We start from the raw sequence: 17,682 nt of genomic DNA, 5'->3' as shown, positions 1-17,682 counted from the left end.
GGACTAATCATGGTAAAATTCATTAAAAAAACAAAAACCAGAAACAGCCAGTTAAAGAGAGGACTCATTAAAAATGTATGTTCATTTGCCTAAGACTTGATAAGGGACCAAGGCCTTTTCTTTTCTTTTTCCTTTTTTAAGGCTTTTTCTTTGAAAATAAGTTCTAGTAATTAAAGTTCCTGCATGAACCACACCCATGTAAAGTAGTCTGAAGGCAAAAACCTATCTTTTGATGAATTGTTTTCCTCAATTTCTTCAGAGGTCTCTTCTACCTCTAATTTCACAAGAACTTTCTTTTTGTCCTTTATCAGGTCTTTCAGACATACTAAACTTATTTTTCACAAAAACAATGTCTTTTTTTCCCTTTATGTTCTCAAATCTCATTAGCCAACATAACAGTTATTTTGCAATTACAAGAGCAGGTAAAACTGGCACGAATAGGTTTGGGAACAAACCCAGCTGACTCTTGTTGGTCATCACCGTCATCCCCACCACCATCCTCACCATCCCCACCATCCCCACCATTATCACATCATCACATCATCATGGTAGCAAATACTTACAGTTGTTTACCATGTGCCGGGCACTGTTATTAGCACGCTACATACATTGAATCCTTTACTCCTCACAGTCTAGGTACCACCGTGACCATCACTTTACAAATAAGGAAACTGAGGCACAGTGAAGCTAAGGAACTTACCTGAAGTCACACAACTAGTAAATGGCAGAGTGAGAGTTCAAATGCAGGCAGTCTGGTTCCAACTCGGTGACTTTAATCACTATGCGCAAACTCCCGAAACCCACACAGGCGAGCACGGCAGTGTGCTGGTGCTGTGGAGCAGGGCTGTCCAAGAGAAGTTTCTGCAATGATGGAAATGTTCTGTATCTGGCCTGTTCAACACAGTAATCATAGTCACAGGTGACTCTTGAGATAGAAAAACTGAATTTTTAATGTAATTTAAATTAACTAAAAAAAATTTTTTTTAAGATTTTATTTATTTATTTGACAGAGAGGCAGTGAGAGAGGGAACACAAGCAAGGGGGAGTGGGAGAGGGAGAAGCAGGCTCCCCGTGGAGCAGGGAGCCCGATGCGGGACTCGATCCCAGGACCCTGGGACCATGACCTGAGCCGAAGGCAGACGCTTAACGACTGAGCCACCCAGGCGCCCCTAAATTAACTAAAATTTAAAGAGCCACATGTGCCTAGTGGCTATTGTATTGGACAGCATAGTATAGAGTTGTTTACTGGCCAAGAACATTCAAAGGGCCATGGGAATTAAACACTAAATTTTATAGTGAAAATGAAGAGGATCTGTTAATCTAGCATCTGCAAGTGGAGATGAAGAAGCTTCTACTGTATATTAACTGACGTGAAAAGATACTCAAGATGCTGTTAAATGGAAAATATGAATTATAACACATGTAGAATATGATTTCATTATTTGATTAAAAATCATGAATAGATAGTAAACGTATACAAAACTGTGGTTTCCAGGATGCCTGGGTGGCTCAGCGGGTTAAGTGTCTGACTTCGGCTCAGGTCATGATCTCAGGATCCTGGGATGGAGTCCTGCATCAGGCTCCCTGCTCAGTGAGGAGTCTGCCTCTCCCTCTGCCCCTCCCCCTGCTCATGTGCGCACTCTCTCTCTCTTGCTCTCACTCTCAAATAAATAAAATCTTAAAAAAAAAAAAAATGACAACAACCGTGGTTTCCTCCAAATGAAAGGTATAGTGGAGATTGCTGGCTGCCTTCTGTGGTGGGTACTGCACGTTGCCAGGCCTACAGCCATTTCCCTTTCTTCCACAGCAACAAAATCCCTAGATGGCTGGAAGCAGCAATGTGTCCAGCTGAGAAACTACATTCACCAGCATCCCTCACCTATAAGAAAGGACAATTAAGATATAAACTGAATGTGTTGGTTGGGACTTCCAGTACTTAAAAGCATGTTCTTTGCCCTTTCCTTTTCTACTTTTTCCTGCCTTGAGGAAGGACTATTTGGTTAGAGCCAGAAGTTCACTGGTGACCACAACGTGACCATGAGAGTGACAGCCATGTGATAAAGATGGTGAAGCAGAATGAGAGAGAGATGTAGATGGCCTGATGGCACTGTGGAACCACCACGCCAGCAAGAGACTGCCTACTTTGGACTAATGTTTTTGAAAGAAAAATGATTTGTGTTATCTAAAGCACTGTTATCAGCAGCCAACAATAATTCCTAACTAACGAATCTACTCATTCCTCATGCTCACAGAAAAACATCTAATGGAAACACAATTCTGTTCTTGACTGGCCTAAAGATAATTTCATCCCCCTCATAAATAACTTGTTCAAGAACCAAGCCTAAGCCAAAAGGCATTGCATTGCCCTGGTGACAGGACTTGGTTCAAGAATGGGCACATGACCCAGTTCAGGCCAATGAGATTCTAGGATTAATATTCTGGGAACTTCTTCTTCTTCCTTTTTTTTTTTTTAAAGATTTTATTTGTTTATTTGACAGAGAGAGAGAACGCGAGAGCAGGAACACAAGCAGGGGGAGAGGGAGAGGCAGGCTTCTTGCCAAGCAGGGAGCCCAATGCGGGGCTCGATCCCAGGACCCTGGGATCATGACCTGAGCTGAAGGCAGACACTTAACGACTGAGCCACCCAGGCATCTCTATTCTGGGAACTTCTGAGAAAAATTCTCACTTAGGAGAACACGGGAAGAAAGAATCTTTAATTCCTTTGATGGGTCCATACATGGATCTGGGGCCCAGAACTGCCACAGCTATTTTGCTGCTGGCCTGAGGATGAAGCCAACAACCTGAGGAGGGCACAATCAAGACAATCTTAGGGAAAGAAGCCTCGTAGTGGATTAAGTTAACGCTGAAGTCTGTCCTACTTCTGGAACAAATACAAGTTAATATGAACCAAAAAATATCCATACTCTGAAGAGATCATCTTAGAGGCAATAGAATAGGTGCTCAGAGTTATTCAAATACTGTGAGAAAGTCAGGTCTTCCCCAGGGGCATGCCAAGTTGGGCACTGGGTCTTCAAAATATTTCTGTGCCTTTTCCATAGCAGGCCTAATAAAGAAGTTATTATGCAGTAATTTACTAAATCCTGAGTTACTTTAGAAGTTTTTGTTCTTCTACAGGCTTTTGCAAAAAAGGCACCTGTTTCAAAGGCCTCATAATAATGACAACAGTTAACATTTATATGTCAAGTACTTACTACTTGCCAGGCCTTGTGCTGAGTCGTTTATCTCATGCAATCCTCATGAGACAAGGAACTCTGGTTATACCCATTTACAAATGAGGAAATGCTAAAGTTTAGAAAGAAAGGCTAAGGCTAAGTAACTTGTGCAGGAAAGTAGAAAGTGCCTAGGCCAAGATTCGAAGTCACGTCCAAAGGATTCCAAAGAATTCCAGTCCTCACCATGACTTTGTACTGCTTCCTCAGGATACATAAAAGCACATCTAGGATTTCCCCAAGACTGCACTATTTTAAAATATGCTGATCTCTAGGGGCATCTGGCTGGCTCAGTCGGTAGAGCATGCGACTCTTGATCTCGGGATTGTGAGTTCGAGCCCCATGTTGGGTGTAAAGATTACTTAAAAAAAAAAAATCTTAAAAAAAAAAGTATGCTGTTCTCTTGATCCTCTGAGTATACTATACTCATCAAACCAATTTTTTGGTTTGGAAAATATGGCCACATGGACCACATGTAACATGCAGAGATCATTAAGAACCACTGAATGTTAAACCCTGTCAGCAGTCCATATAGAAGCAAAGGCAGCAGCTGAAAAAATGAAACCAAGCAGGCGGTAGCAAGAGGCTTATCCATTTTACATCGTGAGACATATTTCAGAAATAACAGACACACAGATCGACAGAAGAGAATAGAGAGCCCAGAAATAAACCCACACATATACGGTCAATTAATTTATGACAAGGAGCTAAGAATACACAATGGGGAAAAGGATGGTTTCTTTAATAAATGGTGTTGGGAAAACTGGGCAGCCACATACAAAAGAATAAAACTGGGCCACTTATACCATACAGAAGAATCAACTCAAAATGGATTAAAGATTTGAACATAAGACCTAAAACCAGAAAACTCCTAGAACATAGGTGAGCTCCTTGACAATGGTTTTTGGTGATGATTTTTTTTAGATGTGACACCAAAAGTAAAGGGAACAAAAAGCAAAAATAAACATGTGGGACTATATCAAACTAAAAAGCTTCTACACAGCAAAGGAAACCATCAAGAAAACTAAAAGGCAACCTACAGAATAGGAGAAAATATTTGCAAATCACATAACTGATAAAGGGTTAATACCCAAAATATACAAATAACTCACACAACTGAATAGGAAAAAACCAAACAATCCAATTAAAAAGTGGGCAGAGGATCTGAATAGACTTTTTTCCAAAGAAGACATACAAATGGCCAAAAGGTACTCAACATCACTCATCATCAGGGAAATGCAAATCAAAACCACAATGAGGTATCACATCATACCTGTTAGGATGGCTTTTCTCAAAAAGACAACAGATAATAAATAAGTCCTGGCAAAAATATGGAGAAACGGAAACCCTTTATACTGTTGGTGGGAATGTAAATTGGTACAGCCACTATGGAAACACTATGGAGGTTTCTCAAAAAATTAAAAATAGAACCACCATATGATCCAGGAATTCCACTTCTGAGTATTGATCTGAAGGAAATGAAATCTCTATTTTGAAAAGATATCTGCACCTTCCGTGTTCACTGAAGCACTATTTACAATATCCAAGACATGGAAACAACCTAAGTGTCCACTGACAGAAGAATTGATAAAGAAGGGGCGCCTGAGTGGCTCAGCCGGTTAAGCGTCTGCCTTCAGTTCGAGTCATGATCTTGGAGTCCTGGGAGTCTGCTTCTCCCTCTCCCTCTGCTCCTCCCCCTGTTCGTGCTCTCTTGCTCACTCACTCTCTCAAATAAATAAAATCTTCCAAAAAAAAAAAAAGAATAAAGAAAATGTGGTATATACACACAATGCAGTATTATTCAGCCATAAAAAAGAAGGAAGTCCTGTCATTTGCAACAACATAGATGGACCTTGAGGGCATAATGCTAAGTGAAACAAGCCAGAGAAAAACAAATACTATATGATCTCATATCTGAAAGTTGCTAAGAGAGTAAATCTTAAAATTCTCATCACAAGAAAAACAAACAAAACAAAAATTTGTAACTATGTGTGTTGATGGATGTTCACTAAATTTATTGTGGTAATTATTTCATGATATTAATCAAATCATTATGTTGCCTTCCTAAAACTAGTACAATGATGTACGTCAATTATATCTCAACAATAACAGAAAAGAATCTTTGTAATACAGCTTTAATCATTTCTGGAATAAGGAGAGGTTAAAAATAGACAAAGTAAAATGGGTTCATTATTTTAAAAAGGAAATAATAATAGCTAATATTTACTGAGTGGTTCTCATAGGAAGGCTGTGCTAAATGCTTTTACTACTTATTGTGCTCAGTGCTTTAACTACTTATTCAATCCTTACAACAATTCCATGCAATAGGTACTATTATTAAGGAACTTACTCAGCATCAACATTTATTCAGACTATTTCCAGGATTTGGTAAACCCTTGAAATTTTGTTCCCCCACTTACTGACTGATTCTGAGCAACTTACTCTCTGAACCTCCGTCTCCACAGCTTTAAAAATGTTAACTGTATACTGTAGTCCAACATCTGCATTTCCTAATCCCTTATCACGTTGTCACTAAATATCCTATCTGCCCATGTCCTAAACCAATTCCAACCAAGGTCTGAATAGTATTAGGGCTATCTTTGTTACCATCATGGCTGCCTTACCCCATTTCCATGCCTCAGAGGCCAGGCTAAGGGCTGAGTCAGTTTCTCCACCTGCCCTGTCCTGAGGTCTTTCCCCGTTCCCAACCAACTCATGTTGCTGAGGCCTCAGCATGACTTTTTTTTTTTTTTTTTTTTTAAAGATTTTAGTTTGAAGTGGTCTCTACCTCCAACATGGGGCTCGAATTTACAACCGGGAGATTAAGAGTTGCATGCTCCACCTACTGAGCCAGCAGGCCCCCCTCCAGCATGACTTTTAATGATGCCAGCGCTGACTGGAATCATCTACATTACCCTCAAGGGTAAAAGAGAATCAAAAACAAATCCCTGAAGAGTTCACATTTCTTCAACTTGAATACAAGAGGATAGGTCACTGGGGTCATGTAATTTTGGTTAACTGGCAGTCACCCAAAAGAGCCTTCAAAGGAAATTCTAAAATCAATCAATATACTGTACTATTTCATAAGTAGTACACTGGAACATAACTGAATCCTTGACTGAGAAACTTGCTATGTCTCAGGGTAGTCATCTGAACACTCGAACAATCTGGTTTTGACCAAGACCTCAATAAGAAATACATTCTATATCATGGCTCAGACATACCTAAAAAGAGTTGAAACAAAAATTTTACAAACCAAAGCTTATTCTTACTATATGAGATGCACTCTGATTTTTTTTTTTTTAATATTTTATTTATTTATTTGACAGAGGGAGACACAGCGAGAGAAGGAACACAAGCAGGGGGAGTGGGAGAGGGAGAAGCAGGCTTCCCGCCGAGCAGGGAGCCTGATGTGGGGCTCGATCCCAGGACCCTGGGATCATGACCTGAGCCGAAGGCAGACGCTTAATGACTGAGCCACCCAGGAGCCCCCTGCACTCTGATTTTTTGTTGTTGTTCTTTCTATTCTGGTTTTTCATTAAAAAAAAAAAAATGCTGGAACTCCTCTCCCGAATAGTTCTTTAAAATACTAATGTATAACAAGGTGCAGTTTAAAAACCACTGATATAGGCAGCCTTTCCACCGTGTGGTTTTGCCAATACGTAAGACCAACCTAGGAAAGCAATGTTGTGAGCAACCAGTACTGGACACAGCATATGGGCTCTATTTTTAAAAAAATATATTAAGCTGAATTATTAATTGAGGGATTTTTCTCCACCTACCAGAGCAGAGAATACAGGACAGTGTGCAAAACATTCCTTTAATAAGGAGACAGTGGGATTTAACAGAGTATATGACTTGGCATCAGAAAACCTAGATTCATTTTCCAACCCCTAAAGAAATAATAGATCTGGACAATGACCATTAATAGGAGCTAAAACCATTCTATGAAAGACTGATGAGACACTTATAATGGATGGGCCATGCTAACAACACCTGAGCCCCATGATCAATCTTAAAATCACATCCAGTGAGAAAACTAGACTTACTGCCTGCTGATGAGATACACAGCACCACCCATTAAGTATAATGGCCACAAAAATAAAGGGAAGGGAGGGACACATTAAAGGGATGTGATCAGGCAAATCCAGAATGTGAGAAGTTGTACAGGACAAATGACCTACTTTTTCAACAAATAATAGGCAAAGAGGAAAAAAAAAAGAAGAGAAGAAATTGCTATAAATTAAAAGACTTAAGAGACAATTAACCAGGTGTAATAGGTGGACCTTGTTTGGATCCAAATTTAAACAAGCCAGTTGTCAAAAGATATTTATGAGATAGCTGAGGAAATTGAATACCAAATAAATATTAGATTTTTTTAGGAATTACTAGTGTTCATTTTTCAGGTGTGATAATGGTATTGTGATAATGGGGAGAAAAAGTCCTTTCTCTCTTAGATGCATATTGAAGCATTTACAGATAAAATGATCTATCGGTTAAGATTTGCCTTAAAATAATCCAAGGTGCAAAAAAAATCCAAGGGAGGGAGGGAGTGGGCATTATAGATGAAATAAAACTGACCATATGTTGATAACTACTGGGTATGGGTATACTGGTATTTATTAACTATTCTTTGTACTTTTGTATGTGTTTAAAATTTCCCATATTAAGAAACTATAATATAAAAAGAAAAGGAAACCTGGATTCAAACTCCAGAATTTAGGAGATGTAGGACTTTGGAGGTCTTTTGAATCCTCTGATCTTCCATTTTCTCATCTGAAAATGGGAATGATAATCCCTGCTTCACACAATTGTTAGGAGGAATGAAATGAGATCATAGATTCACATCTTTTGAAAGCCCAGCCCTTATAATATAAACTGCAAAACTCTTATATATGTTAGCATGATATTTCCCTCTCTCTGTGATGCTCTAGAAGCAAACAGAGAGTACAGTTTTGTCGGAGTAGAAATAGGTAATGGGCTGAGTCTATTAGAACTTTCCAGAATTTTTATTTTGTACTATCTCCTTAATATGACAGTGTTTGTTAAACATTGGCCCTTTTCTCCCAAGAGGAGAGTGTCAAAATTTATTAGCAATATATTGAAGTTCTCTAACTTGAGTTGTTTATATTTCTTGTTTACTTCCCCAATTATTCATACTTCCTCTGCTCAAGGTCAAAAGTAAATTTACAGGAGACTGTGTTGTTGAGATAAACTGAACACAATTAGAAATCAATGTAATCTAAACAGCACTTTGTTTAAAATATTCCAGGTGCTTTTAGGAGAGTAGATATATATCTTTCAGCACTAATGCTTCATCTTAAATAAAAGGAAATTAGCAGAGGTCCAAGCCTAAGTAACACAAAGGGAAACTTGGCACTATCTGGCTTCAGCTTGTAGAATGGGTTGGAGGGAATCAGGGTGCTCTTTTTCTGTAACGCAATTCTGATTTAGTCATTTCCCTTCCTTTCAATGGCTTCCCTCTGCTTTCAGGAAAACGTCCAAATTCCGGAACAAAGGCTCAGGTGGCTCTCCAGCCTGACATCCTCCCTTCTCCCACTAGTCTAAGCCCCTCCAGGACTGATGTCCCTTCTCACCACTGGCACGGCCAGTCTTCCACTCTCCCCTCCCATACCTTCTAGTTAATTCTCCTGAAATGTCTCTCAAATCTGCCCTCTCCATTCCATTCCTACTGCCACTGCCCAAGATCAGGCCCCCCCCTTTTTTTTTAACCTTTTACTCCCCCATCTCCCCAAACAGGACATATCCTTATTGCTTTTTTCTGATTATAAAAGCAATTCATGCTCATAAAAGAAAGGAAAAGAAGGCAATAAGGAAAGGAATAAAAGTCTCCCCATAATCTCCTGACAGACACACAGAGCTTCTCTTTCTAGTACACTCCTGTTCATAGCACCATTACTGACAACAGCCAAAAGGTGGAAAAAACCCAAGTGCCCATCTGTGGAATGGACAAACAAAATGTTTATACGTACAATGTATATACAACATGTACGTATACCGACAATAAAATATTATTCAACCTTAAAAAGGGAGGAAATCTGACACAGGCTACAACACAGATGAACTTTGAGGACGTTACGCTAAGTGCAATAAGTCAGTCACAAAAAGACAAATATTATATGATTCCATTTATACAAAGTATCTAGAGTAGTCAAATTCATAGAAACAGAAAGTAGAAGGATGGTTGTCAGGGATTCGGGGGGAGAAATGAGGAAACTGTTCAATGGATAATACAGAGTTTCAGTTTTACAAGAAGAAAGAATTCTGGAGATCTGTTGCACAACAATGTGAATATCCTTAACAGTACTGAACTGTACACTTAAAAATGTTTAAGTGGTAAATTTTATGTTATGGGCATTTTACCACAATTAAAAATTAAAAAAATTTTTTTAAAGAACTAATCTTTCTAGACATTTTTCCTGTAAATGTGTATGTATACATTTAAAAAAACAAAAATAAGAACACACTGTACTGTGATGAGCTTTTCACACTGAACCATATGATGTAAACATCTTTCTCATATAGAGAGAGAGAGAGCTCCCACCTCATTCTTTTTTAATGGCTGATAGTATATATCATATGACTGCACCATAATTTAAACAGTCTGTTTTCAGCTTTTCAGATAATAAAAACATCATAGTCAACATCTTGCATATTTTCTCATTATGTCTTATGACAGACACCTGGTTTTTTTGTTTTGTTTTTGTTTTTTTTACATGCCCTGTTTCTGGTATCAATACCCTGAGTTTCCCAAACAAAAATACCTCCTCCTTATCCAAACACCCACCTGTACCCAGCGTCCTCCCCTCCAGCCACTCTTGTTCTCTATGTAGCTAGTCTGGGCACATTTATTTGAAAGTTTGTTCCCAGGTATTTATTTTTCACGTTGTTATTCTCATGTCTCCTACAATTACATTTTGTGACTATTAGTGCTTATATAAAGCTATTGCTTTTTGTCTCCATTCTACCTGCTTGTTTACTTAACCTGATTACATCTAATTATTTTTAACTTAATTCTCTTGAATCTTCTCAGCAGATCATCATACCATAGGTAGACAATTATATCATCCACACAGTGATTAAGAGTAAAAGCTTTGGACTCGGGCAGACATGGATTCAAATCCTGTATGACCCAGGGTATGCATTTTACACCTCAATTTTCTCATCCATAGACTGGGAATCAGAAGCTATCTCACAGGACTGTTGTCAAGATCACATTACTAATGGAGACTAGTACATGAAACGTGCTCAACACATATTAGTTCAATGGCTGACGATAATGAAAATATAACTTCCCCTCCACACTTACACCTCCTATATATTTTTTGTCGCTGCCTTACACCGATGCACTCCTTGTGGGCAACTGCCTGGCTTCCGGAGAAGCTGTCAGACTCCTTGTGAAAGATCTGTGCTGTGGATGTCATCCACTCTTCCCTTCTCAGCAAAGTAGTGCCATTGATTTGCCCCTTTCATCTGGATTTTCTCAGCCTCTCCCCTCTCTATTGGCTCTTTGCCATCAGCCTTTCAATCTGCTCACGTCTCTCTCTCTCTCTCTCTCTCTCTCTCTCTCGTGCTTAAGACTTCACCTTATTCCCCAGTCGCTCTCCAGCCTTCTCTCTCTCTCCCTTCACAGCCAAACTCCTGTGAGCTGCCTACACTTTGTCTTTACTTTCTCACATCCCACTCTCTCCTCATCCCACTGATATATTACATTGAACTTTTGGAAGCTGCCGATATTCTAGATTCCGCCCCCACCATTTCACCAAATCTGCTCAATTAGGTCCCCAGTGACCTCCATATTTATTTACCCGAAGGACACATTTTAATGTTTAACTTCTTTTACTTGAAACCTAAGCAGCATCCAGCAAAATTAACCTCTTCCTTCGGCTTTCATCACTACCTTCTCCTAGTTTTCCTCCTACTTCTCTGGTCATTCCTTCTTAGTATAGGCGAAGTGAATTCTTCTTCCAGGAGTGTGCAACACAGTGGCCTTGAATGATCTAGGCCTTTCTTTTTTTCTTTTTCTTCTCTTTTTTTAAAATCTCTTCCAATATTAAGTTCCAGCTGTACCGGATTCATATCTGTACCCCACAAATGTACCTTGGAACATGTTTGGAATGCATGCCATGAGGGCAGGGATCTAAGTCCTTACTGCCCCCACAGTGCCCGGCACATAGCAGATGCTCAGTAAATAAATAAATATTTTAAGCAATATTTTTTGAATCGCCATAAATGAACGGCTACAATGTGGAAAACAGATTGGAGGAATGAAGGCCAAGAGAGAACAAAAAAAACCCTGATCTTTCTGAAACCATACCTCTGATCAAACACATGAACATACACTCACTGCCTGCTTAAAATCCTTTGATGGCTCCCCAATGCCCCCAAGCTAAAACTTACAGGGAGATACAAGGAAAGTCTTTCAGAAGGGGCACCTGCTTATCTCTCAAACATCGTCTGGCCAGACCACTTCAGCTTCTTGGAATGGGTCTCTATCCAGCCTATGAAATCCTTGCAGAGGCCCAATAAGCCTGCACTCTATCCCTTGGGCTTTGCACATGCGGCTCTCTCTGCCTAGAACACTGTGCACTTCACCAGCCTCTCATCTGGCCAATACACAGACAGCCTTCATGTCTCATTCTGGAAGTCATCCTCTTCTAGAATCTCCCTTTGACCACCTTCCCTAGCTTCATTCCCTGAAATCTAGGTTAACTGCCTTCTTTATGCATTCACTGTCCCCTGTATGTCCAAAACCAGAGCTCGAATCGCAATGAATTCTTACTTACACTGTAAAACTGTGGAGTTCCCTGAGGACAAGATGTCTCATTCACTTTACCCCTGGCGATCCGCCCAGGCCCTGGCGGACAATACATGCTCAATCAAGGACTTTCCTGTAGTAGTAGTAATGATAAAAGCTCCAAGATACTGAGGACTTACCTGCAAGGGTTTTAAATATAGTTTGCCTTATAAGACAACTATTATTATGCCCATTTAGCAGATGGGAAAACTGATGCACAATGAAGTCAATCCTCTCTGGCCCAGGAGAGTCGCACAGACATACATTTTCTGCAGTTTTGAGTTATTCCCCAAACCCTAAACAAGAGGGGCTTTCTTTTTTTAAAGAAACTTTCAGGTCAGACTATGCAATGGGCCCAAAATACAGAAAACAGCCTAAAGCGCACTCCAAGCCAGCGCCGAGCGGGTTTAAAAAGCAGGAGGGGGCGCCGCCCCGGCGCCGCGGAGGGGATAAAGGTCTGGCCCCAGCTTCCTTCCCGGGGGTGCCCCGCGCCCCAGCCCCCGGCCTGCTGCGACGAGTCGACGCCGGGGCGGCGCGTTTGGGTCACGACTGCCCGCCCGGCCCTGCTCACCTGCCGACCCGCCGCCTCGCCGAGCCCGGGCCGCTGGCCCGCTGCGCCTCCGCCGGGCTGCTTGGCGCCCGCAGCGCGCAGCGGAGCGCGTTGCCTTGGCGACCGGAGCTGCCGAACTCCCGCGGCGGGCGCTACGGCGGCTCGGAAGGGACCGGGGATGCTCGCGTCCCCTTCCGCGGCCTCCGAGCGGCCGGAGGAAGGAAAAGGAGTGTGAGTTGGGGTCCTGAGCCGCGAGGGACCAAGGTGGGGTTTGGCAGCCTGGAACTTGGCCCCGGGAGAAGGGGAAAGGAAAGGAATGCTGAGGGAAAAGGAGACAGTAAGGCGGGGGAGGGGTGGGGACTTGTACCTCGGACCCTGCCTTTGCCTCAGTTTATCTCTCTGTAACCAGATACGGGGACGGTTCGAGGGGAGAACAGGGCCATAGGCAGAAGCTTGCTAGACTGGGAATATTTAAAGTCGAGAAAACTGATGTGGGAGGAGTGGCAGATGCGTTTCCCTTTAATCTCAGACGGGGTCGTGTGGCAAAGAATGAATAAACTTGTTTCTTTGGGCTCAAGGTGAGAATTAGATCATCAGATTTCATTCCAATATGGCAAGTTTACTTTAGCTTCTGACCGGCAATTGTATTTCTTGAAATAATCCTGCAGATATACTGGAAGGTGAGCACAAAGGATATCCATTGCTCCCATAAAATGAATTACTACAGCAAGAATTAAGAGAGACCGAAGTAGACATAGATGTGAATATAGTTTCGTTAAAGACCTATCTTTAAGCTACCCTTATACCAGTGGTCTCCTAACTAGTCTGTCTTTGCTTCTACTCTTACTCCCAACCTTACCCAACCCTGCCCTCAGTCTGTTCTCCACCCTGCAGCCAAAATGTCCTTTTCAAAATGTTGAGCATGATCACGTCCTTCCGCCTGCTCAAAACCTTTCAACAGTTATCCCATTACATTTAGAGTAAAATCCAGAGTTGTTACCATGTTCAGCTTCAGCTCTCATCATTTTCCCTCTTGTTTATGCTCCAGCCACACTGGCCTTGTTTTTAGGTAGCCTGTGTTTAAAAAACAACAACAACAACACAGGCCCAAAATGGTGTCATTTAGAATTCCCAAATGGTGCTCAATACGAAATCTAATTGCAGTTTCAACCTCCCCCAGAAATATAGTCTTAACCAGTCAGCCAGGAATTTTTCAATCCTCACCAAAGGGTCTGCCACCTGGGCCCTCTCCATGCCCCAAAGAAGGACAAGGTAATCTGCATGAAAGACAACTTGCTTTTCCCCTAGAAAGTGGCCTTGCCTGGAAAAATCCTTTCCTTTTGCTAATAACTTTCTTGCTCTCACTCTCCTATAAAAGCTTCCATTTTGTATAACTCCTTGGGAGTGCCTCTCTACTTGCTAGATGGGAGCTACTGGATTGATGAATCACTTAATAAAGCCAATTAGATCTTCAAATTTACTTGGTTGAATTTTGTTAACACATGCTTCTGTTTCATGGTCTTTCCTCTTGCTGTTCCATGTTAGGACCACTCTTCCTCCAGATATCGCTGCAGCTTGCTTTCTCATTTCTTTAGTATCTCTGCTCAAATATCAGGTCTTCAAAAACACCTGCTCTGACTACTCTATTTAAAATAGCAGAGCCCCACCAACTCTGTGTTCTCCTCGCCTGTTTTATTATTTTTCTTCACAGCTCTTGTCAGTATCTGACATTTTATCTTTGTTTGTTATTTGTCTCTTTTTGCTACAGCAGAAGCTCTTTTAAGGGCAGGCATTTTGTTTTGTTCCCTGCTGCTTTCTCATCATTGGGAACTGCCTGGCACATAGTAAGAGCGTGGTAAATATTTATTGAATAAATGAAAAAAGTGAAAAAAGCAATCATGCACCACTATGTGGCTGGAATGCTACCACATGTAAAAAGGGAATGACATAATACATATAATACTGGCATATGCATATATGAACTTTGGAAAGAGATCTGGGAGATGAGGGGGTAAGATGATACATTTTCACTGTATGTTCTTCTATGCAGTATTTCTAAAAAACAAGTACCTGTATTATCTTTTCAAACAATATATACGAATGTAACGAATCAGAATATGCCACTTTGGCATAAGGAGTATTTTGAGCTGAAAGTATTTGAGAAGAAGACACAGTAAAGTTCTCTGCTCTCACCCTTATAAATTTCTGTTGCCCACCTCCTCTCCATCAGGAAGAGCAGAAGTTAATCATAGGAGATCACTAACTCCAGACTTTTATCAGTGAGAGAAGTCTACATAACACACCTTACTAAAACAATCCTTATCTTCCATTAGTTTCCCCCTTGTATTTACCTTCCCACAGTCTGCTTCCCTAATAGCCTAAACTCCTTTTCATTGTCTTACTGCTTCTCTACAAATTTAAAATTTATCATCCTTTGTCAGAATGGTATAAAAGCCTCCAGGCCTCCCCAGCCCCATCTCTGAACCTAGAGGGTAGAGGAAAAATTTCCCCCCTTCCAGGGGAAAAAACAACCTAGTTTTGACAATCAACATGTAAAGATAGGAGGGGCTGCCTTGGTTGGCAGTGAGCTCCCCACCCTAGAGGAGACGCTGCTGAGGGGTTCCTGCATGAGGTGGAAAACTGGAGCAAATGATCCACTTTCCCCACTTTTGCCACCTAGAAGAGGAACACTCAACCACTTAGGGTCAGAAACCCTGAGAGATGGGCAGGATCCCACAGACGAGAAAATGAAACTTTTTCAGCTGCCAGCTAGACCCAATGTTCCTCACTGAACTTAAACAGCGCTCACAGAATGTAAACAAGTATCAGACAAGGCCACTCTGTAGTTGGAACAAGGCAAGGACAAGGCCACTGTGGAACCACAAATAATGACAACATCCTCCTCTTCTAACATGAGTGTGTCCTGCTTCCTTCTCAGTCATAACTCTGGCCCCACTTCAATCCTCCCACCTCCTGGGTAAAACAGTAAGATAGCTAACCACTGAATTGCCCCTGCTTCTTGACTGTATCCAATTCAAAACCATTCCCCACTTGCTTAAACCCTCCTTACAGATACCCAGCACAAACCCAAATCCTACAATAAGCTCTTCCCAATTCTCTGTTAGCAAGATACCTCATGTTTTCTCTGATGTGAATTCTCCCTTGCTGAACAAGCTAAATAAATCTGATTCTTTTTTGAGTACAGGTATGTTCCTGATGGGATTTGATTGTGGACTTTATCATAGTCTTAGCTTTCTTCAGCCCAGTCCAGCAGTACCCAAACAGAAAGACATAAGGATTTTAAGGGTTATCTGGAAGGGTTACTTTCAGTGATCGCAAAGCAACCTGGCTTGGGCAGGCATTTGGTGGTAGGGGTTGGGGGGTGGTGGGGTGAAGGGCTCAGGTGGGAATTAGGAAAGCTTGAGTAATTCTCCTTCCTCTGCCATCAACCCTTTCTGTGGCCTGGGGTAAACCATTCCACTTTGAGCCTTTTTCCATTTCTGTAAAAAAACAGATTCAAATATATTTCTGAGGCTTCTTCCAATCTAAATATTCTAGGATTCCAAACTCTACAGGTTCTTATATTCCCAGGTAAATGTTCCCTTCTTAGTCATCTGTATAAGTCTCATCATTGTTGCCATATCTGCATACCACCTGCACTTTTATGTATATATGTGAATCACTTCTCAAAACTTTTTCTTTAAATAGACCCTCAGTTTTTACTTAAATTTACAAAGTGAAATTTACATCACTTCTTAAATGGAAAACCAGCACTGCTGAAGCTGCCTTGGCCCCTCCGGCCAACCTAGTAATCTAAACTTCAGCAAACACCCTGAGCCTGAATGACTGATTAACTAACCCTTCTTTGTGTATCTATAGATCGTGCATTCTTTCCTAGAAAGAACAGAGCACTTCTGCACCTCACAAAACAGAAACCAGACCCTCTTGCACAAACCCCGGGGAACTAAGGAGCCAGACTGCCTTGCACAACCTCTGAGCACTGCAATAACGTTTGTAGCCGGCACCATCGAGTCTGCACGTAATCAAGAAATGTTGGGGCCACCCCACTCCCTCTACTGATTAACTGCCCTAAACCCCTTAATAAATCCCTGGGCCAGGCAGAAACCTCGGAGTTGGCCTTTGGACAAGAGTGTGCCTTCTCTCCAGGTGGCCAGCCTCCTGAACAAAGCTCCTGTTCCTTTCCAAGCAATCATCTCTCGAGTATCGACCTTTGGAGCGACGACGGGCAGCCCAGTTTGGGGTTCAGTAACACTGCTTGGAAGAAATCAAAGAACTTCTGCAAGCACACACACAAACCCCAAAAATGTTATTTAACTGCAGATGGGCTTACCTTTTGGAGAGATTTGGAAAATGAAGCCTTCGCTCTGTCAAAAATGGAGGTAAGCGAATGTTAGAAACACGTTAAGTAAAGTACTAGTCTCAAACTCTCTTTGTTTTGAAACAGGGCTTTCTGACTCTGCCGTTCAGTGCTACCTAATGCGTTCATGCACCCCGAGGCCCTTTCGTGTACCCCGAGTGGCGTGTATACCCCTCATTTTCAGAAACAACACCCATCCTTCCCCGATTCGCTTGGACTTGTCTTTCGGTTCTCAGATTAAATATAAATTCCTCAGAACACCCCTCCGGGATTACTCCCCCCCCAGCTACATTATTTTCCTCTCACATAGTAAGCATTAAATAAACTTTTATTGAAAGGATATTCCCTCATACTACTTCATGGTACTCATCACAACGGGTCGTGGTACATGTATGTTCAGTGTCAGACTCCTTTTTTAAGTAGGCCGTAAATTCCTGTGCACTTCTGTACCTCAGATGTCGACACATAACGGGCTCCCAAGTGAACACAAGTGAGGTGAAGGAATAAAGCCTTCACAGCTCCTGCAGCTCTGGGCCGCTTTAGCCGCATCTCCCACCTCCGCGCCGGGCCGGGTTAGTCCCGCCTCCTCCCTCCGCGCCGGGCTGGGTTAGCCCCGCCTCCTCCCTCCCCTCTGGGCCGGTTTAGCCCCGCCTCCTCTTTAGCGCCTGGTCGGCTTAGCTCCACCTTCTCCCTCAGCTCGATGCTG

The 17,682-nt window shown here is 41.8% G+C and overlaps 1 protein-coding gene across 3 annotated transcripts in view; it reads right to left on the bottom strand.

Moving 5' to 3' along the window:
• Nucleotides 1-17,554, bottom strand: part of PKIG (cAMP-dependent protein kinase inhibitor gamma) — a 93,457-nt gene extending 75,903 nt beyond the window's left edge. Inside the window, exons 1-2 of one of the 3 annotated variants that reach the window (XM_036096065.2) lie at nucleotides 17,427-17,554; nucleotides 16,950-16,983 (exon numbers count right to left, since the gene is read on the bottom strand). The gene's annotated coding sequence lies outside the window, so the exon portion shown is untranslated. Of the gene's footprint in view, nucleotides 1-700; nucleotides 862-12,619; nucleotides 12,751-16,949; nucleotides 16,984-17,426 lie in introns of those variants that run through there. The other 2 variants (XM_078057240.1, XM_036096063.2) reach the window with 2 other exon arrangements.
• Nucleotides 17,555-17,682: the final 128 nt, after the last annotated feature.

The sequence above is a fragment of the Halichoerus grypus genome, chromosome 10 (assembly GCF_964656455.1).
Source record: "Halichoerus grypus chromosome 10, mHalGry1.hap1.1, whole genome shotgun sequence".
NCBI lineage: Eukaryota > Metazoa > Chordata > Mammalia > Carnivora > Phocidae > Halichoerus > Halichoerus grypus.
The sequence above is the reverse complement of the archived record's forward strand: the minus strand, read 5'-3'. Positions and strand labels throughout refer to the sequence as shown.